The sequence below is a fragment of the Mirounga leonina genome, unplaced genomic scaffold (genome assembly GCF_011800145.1).
Source record: "Mirounga leonina isolate KUSES-001 unplaced genomic scaffold, KU_Mleo_1.0 Mir_125, whole genome shotgun sequence".
Taxonomy (NCBI): Eukaryota; Metazoa; Chordata; class Mammalia; order Carnivora; family Phocidae; genus Mirounga; species Mirounga leonina.
Window position 1 is genome coordinate 76,583,624 of NW_023270305.1, and position 6,000 is coordinate 76,589,623.

The following is a 6,000-nucleotide window of genomic DNA, read 5'->3' on the forward strand; positions in this document are numbered from 1 at the left end:
TTAGTGATGATGAAGCCAGGAGGACTGAGTTAAGAGTAAGAAAGTACCTGAGCTAGCAAGACTGACCTATAGGTGGCTTTTTTTTTCCTTTTTTTTTTTAAGTGAGCCAGGTATGGGAAACCAATGACAGAAGCTGGAAGCTCAGCTGTGGCGTGAATTGAGTATCTGGGAGGGAGCTCAGAGTTTCAGGGCTGAGGAAGGGAGGAGGGGCTGGGATAGAATGTAATAGCAGCCAATGTTAGCAAGATGGATTGAAGTAAATGAGCTTCTTGGACCCCTCCTGCTGTCCCTCAGCCCCAGCATGCTGGTGGCTTACTGCGAGCAGGCCACAGGCAGGCTCCATCCTCCTCGACCCCCGCACCCTGGGCAGGTTAGAGCCCGGATATGAACTAATAGAAATGATGATTATTGAGTAAGGTCCTTAATCCAACACTTTGTAAATCTTCAAGCTGTCTGTTGCAAATTGATTATATTTTTCTACAGAGGTGAATGAATTAGGCATTGATATAAAGCTCTCTCATTTACTCCCAGTACACAAATAATATATTTTTTATGAAATCTCTTATAATCATATAAATCAGAGGGCAATTAAGTGCTCCCGAGGTCTGGAGCACAGAATATCAAAACCAGGCAGAGAAAAATGGTCTTACCTGGTTGAATATCAGCAAATTCCTCTTGCTATTAAATCAAGTGCCATTTTGCCAAATGCCAGTGAGCAAAGTATTCTAGAAGCCAGAGGCAGCTGCAGTCTTCTCTCAGACCCAGAGGGCTGTGCCTGGTAACTGTAGCCACTTCTAGGGAGGGAGACGACCCAGGTGGTGGCAGAAGTCACAGAGCCCACACAGCCTTTCTTGATGTATGTTTGGTGGATGCTCAAACAAGGTGTGAGGAATCTGTCTTCAATAAATTTAGGAAGAGTCACATAAAATGTTTGACTCTTAAGGGCGCCTTGAAGTGTCCAACTCTTGGTTTCCGCTCTGGTCATGATCTCATGGGTCAGATCAAGCCTGGAGTTGGGCTCCGTGCTCAGCTGAGAGTCTGCTTGAAGAGTCTCGCCCTCTGCCCCTCCCCCCACTTGCCCACACTCTCTCTCTCTCTCTCAAATAAATAAATCTTTTAAAAAAATGTTTGACTCTTAGGGAGTCACAATATCTATTAATACACATAGGCTCTGAGCATTCCTGCAACTTGGAAAAAGTAACGTGGGTTAGTCCAGCACGTACCAAGTTTACGAACACGGTTTTGCACACTATACCGCAGAGCACACAGAGAAACAGCCAATTGGAAGATGTGCTTCTGGTCTCTGTTTGGGGGTGAGGAGCTCTCCGTGCGAATCTCTGTGGCCATTTTAAGAGTCCATTTCCCAAGCCCTTTTTGGAGGGGTCCCTATGGGAGGAATATTTTTGACTTTAGTGGCATCTGCTCGGGTGGTCTCTGACTCTGGAGAACCAAGAGAGCCCCGAGGTTCGGGGCTGGGGGCGGGGTGGAGTCCAAAAAAGACAATTCTGGAAGCTCCCCAGGGCTCTTCCTGGGGTCTTGGTTTAAGGAAAATTGTGAAAAGGGATCTTAGGTTTCCTTCTAGGTCAATGCTGGTTTAGTAGAAAAAAATGCAAGCCACAGAAGTAATTTAAAATTGCCTAATAGCCACATATAATTGTAATTAATTTTAATAATATATTTTATCTAACTCAACAAAGTATTTTATTTGAAGATGTGTTCAATATAAAAAATATTGAGACAGCGCTTTTTTTTAAAGTAAGTCTTCAAAATCCAGTGTGTATTTGACACTTACGCCATATGGCAGCCCAGACCGGCCACATTTCCAATGCTCAGTAGCCACGTGCGGCAGCGGCTTCGGTACGGGACAGCCTAGCTCTAGATCAGCGAGCAGCAGGGTCAGTGCCAGAAAGGAAGCTGGCTTCCAGGCTTACCCCCCTGTTTGGAAATGTTTGGGTTCAATTCTGATTTCCTCTCCGTGGTGGTGAATTTTGTGTCAACTTGACTTTGCTAAAGGAAGCCCAGTTAGCTGACAAAACTTTACTTCTGGGTATGTCTATGAGAGTTTTTCTAGAAGAGATTAGCATTTGAATTTGTAGATGAATAAAAAAAGATTGCTGGGGCGCCTGGGTGGCTCAGTCGTTAAGCGTCTGCCTTCAGCTCAGGTCATGGTCCCAGGGTCCTGGGATCGAGCTCCACATCGGGCTCCCTGCTCAGTGGGGGGTCTGCTTCTCCCTCTGCCTCTGCCACTCCCCCTGCTTGTGCTCTCTCTCTCTCTCTGTCAAATAAATAAATAAAATCTTTAAAAAAAAAAAAGATTGCTGTCACCCAAGCATGAGGATGGGCATCACTTATCCTTGGGGGCTTGAGTAGAACAAAAAGACAGAGAAAGGGCCAATTTGCTCTCTGCTTGAGCTGGACATCCCTTTCTTCCTGTCCTCAGACACTGGCACTCCAGCTTCCAGGTCCTTCAGATCGGCCCAGGACCCACCGCATTGGCCCCTGGAACCCAGGCCTTCAGACTTGGGCTGAGTTACACCACCAGCGTTCCCCGTTCTCCAGCTCACAGACAGCAGATTATGGGGATCCTCAGCCTCCATAACCGTGTGAACCAATTCCTATAGCATCTCAGTCTATGCATCTCTGTATATCCTACTGGTTCTGCTTCTCTGGAGAACCCTGACTAATCCGGCTCTAAAACAGGAAATCTCAAGGGTGAGAACTCTTACTCGTCACACAATCCTCTAGGCCTTGGCATTTTATCAATGTGTGGTTCATCAAATACCTACATTTGTTTTGTTCTTTCCTTTTCAGAAAGTGTCTGGTGATCTCTGTTCCCTCAGTAATACCTTCACACGCCCTGTGGCTCCTCAGCACGTATACAGCACATGCTCTTACGATGAGACTTGGAATTTGTCTGTCTGTCTTAACTACTCCTCCCCACTCCCTGTGTTTCCTTAACTGTGGCTGCCCAGGATTGTTTCACAGGGGGCAGGCAGTCACTTTCTGTTGAAGCAAAGGTAATTGAATTGTTTTCAGCATGATGGAGGAAAGAGAACATGCCTTGACAATTGGACAGAACTGGGTTTGAGCACTATTAGGGGTGTGTGTCTGGATACAACAAAATCCTCTCATTCATGCCTCAGATAAGTATTTAGTGGTGTTAAAAGGAAAACCACAGGCCCCAAGTGACATCACGTAGATTAAGGCCCCCAGTCAGCAAACCAAGACTTAATACCTAACCTAACAGCATTGTCAAGCCCCCGGAGAATGTAACCTTTAACCAGTTCACATAGAATTTCCTGGTCAATACTATGAAATTTGCTGATAGGCCCCATCTTCTCCCCTTAGGAGGACAAACTTGCCTAAACAAGGGACTCCTTGCTAATAAATTCCTTTCTTCTTCTTCTTTTTGTTTTTTAATGCCCTCTCTTTGTTTTTAAAACCCTTTCTTTTGTTCAGCTCAGAGGAGCTCCCCTCTACTTGCTAGATGGGATGCTGCCGGACTCAGGAATTGTGAAGAAAGCCAATTAGATCTTCAAATTCACTCAGTTGAATTTTGTTTTTTTTAAAATGACCTCCACTTCCCAGCCCCGCCTCAGGGCTGAGGAGAGAGGCCCTTGTTGGGGTCCTTGCTTAGTCAAAGGAACCATGATCCTCCCTGGGACCCACCCCTCCCTGCACGCCCTCCAAGGAAGCCCCTGGAACTCCACCCAGTCACTGTCACCGGCTCTGGTGGGAGCTGCAGAGGCAGGGACCCCAAGTGAGGACATTTGTGGGCTCAGCTCAGAGTAGGTCCAGGAGTGGGCTCACAGCCAACCCCAAGGAGTGCTGTTTGCCCCTTTCCCTACCTTCCTCGTGTCTCTGGATTTCTGCCTTATTTCCTGGTTACGTGGAGCACTAACCCACAGAACGCCAAGGATGTCTGAATGGTTCTTGGGGCAAAGAGCAGAAACTCCTAACTGCCTCGAGGGCACAGAGGTCACCCAGCCATGCTCCCCATTTCCCCCCACCACTTTCTGCCTCTTTTTACCAAGACGCCCTCACCACCCTGAAATCCTGCCAGACCAAGTTGCTGATCAATTTATAGTCTAGCTTTCCTTTTGAAACATGAGGGAGAATGCCTGCCCCAGCCCTCCAGGGTTGTTTGGAGGGAAACATGCTATCAGCAGGAAGAAGTTACTTAGTGGCAGCTCAGGTAGGGAAGGTGTCCAGGTGTGGCCTCCAAAGGGGAGGGCCTCGCCTAAAAGGCCCTGAGCAAGCCCTTCCTGCTCCTTGTTTTCTAGAATCAAAGTGCAAAGGATGAACTTAAAGACTTTCCCTTGGCCAGGCAAGACTTCCAAGTAGCCAGAAGAGGCCCACCGATGGCCTCCTGTTCAGGCCTGAGGCCTGAGGCCTGAGGCCGACCTGCTCTTGTTCAGGCCTGAGGCTGACCTGCTGCGCAACTGAGTGGGTTTCCCCACTGAGGAATAGGGGAGCAGGGGACAGTTTCCCCACCGTCCAGAGCTTTAAAGCCTGGAGAATATCCGCCGCTCACACAGTGGCCCCCACACCACCTCAGGGGTCTGGGGCCAACTCTGCCACCGGGACCCGCCCGGTCTTGCTGGCCTCTTCTGCCTCACCCCCTGCCTTGGGCTCATTTTACTACTTTCTCTTACTTCTGTTGTTTTTAAGCAAATCTTCTGAAAGCAGGATAGGGAAAAAGACAGAGAAAACTCAGGGACCCTGCTACTGTCCAACAGGCTTAACATTTACTGGAGTGAAGAGCCTAAAACTAATGTCTAAAAACATTTTATTTTAGCAGAAGTGATCTTAGAGGAAGGAAATCATGACTGGAACTCTGGAAAGGGGCACTCTGGGCTCGTGTGGGTATAGATGACCACCCCGGCCCTCGAGGGGCCCCCAGGCCCGGGGAATGAGGGGAGGGGGGAGTGTGAAAGGCATCCGAGGGAGCTGGGGGCCGAGACACCCACACCCTCCACCGCTATGCCCTATCTTCTCATCAAACACTCACACCTTCAATATGAAAGTATTTTTCTGTGGGGAGACTGGTTTTTAAAAACATACTATCCAGCTTTTTATGATCTCCTCTCTTCTGCAAACATGCGTCTGGGAATGTTGGGACCCATGGCTTTGTGCTGCATCCAGTCAAGGCCCAAATCCACAGTGAGCTGGATGCAAAATTTTGAGTGTGCCATGATTTTTCCAGGAGACTGTTCTGTGATCTCACTTCCAGGGATTACAGAGGTTTCTTGTGTCTGGGGAGAGAGACTTGCCAGGTGAGGGGAAGGGCAGCAACCAAGAACCTAGCGACTGCCAAACTGCAGGGAGAAAAAAAACAACAACCTTGTGACTTCCTGAAATGAAGGGCTGGACCCATTGTTTCAACTTCATCCCACAGAGTCACCTCTTTTCTGTCCCACGAGTTCACACTCCTGAGGAGTATGTAGCTAAAACAGTGGGTCTTGGTTTCTTTCCCCTTCCGAAAGAAGAAGAAGACAAAGCCCGTATGGCTGCGCTGGCCAGTGTCTGTCCGCCTGCCCTCCTTCCTGTTTCCCTTTGGGCCGGTGCCATGCCTGCTGGTGGGGGCTGATGTTCTCACAGATGTTGGGGAGCAAGAATGTCCTGTCCTCTTCAAGGTCCTACTAGCCAGACTAAGAATCAAATTGACATGAGACAGATTAACAGGAGAAAAGCAGATTTTAATTTCGGGGAGTCCACACAGACATGGAACTTCCAGAGACAGGCCAAATGAGGCACAGATGTTGCACTGAGCTAGCTAAGGAGAAGCGGGCAGGAGTCTGGGACTTCAGAGAGAAGGAGCGCAATTAAACAGGAAGGTGAAAAAGCGTAAATGTTTGATAACCACATATTTGCTGGGCCCCTCAGAAACAACGGGACACAGAGGACTTTGATCAAACAGGCCTCGCTAGGTTCCTCCTCCTGTTCATTATCTACAGGGACAGCTCCCTTCCTGCAGCGGGTCCTCTGTTTCAATTCCTC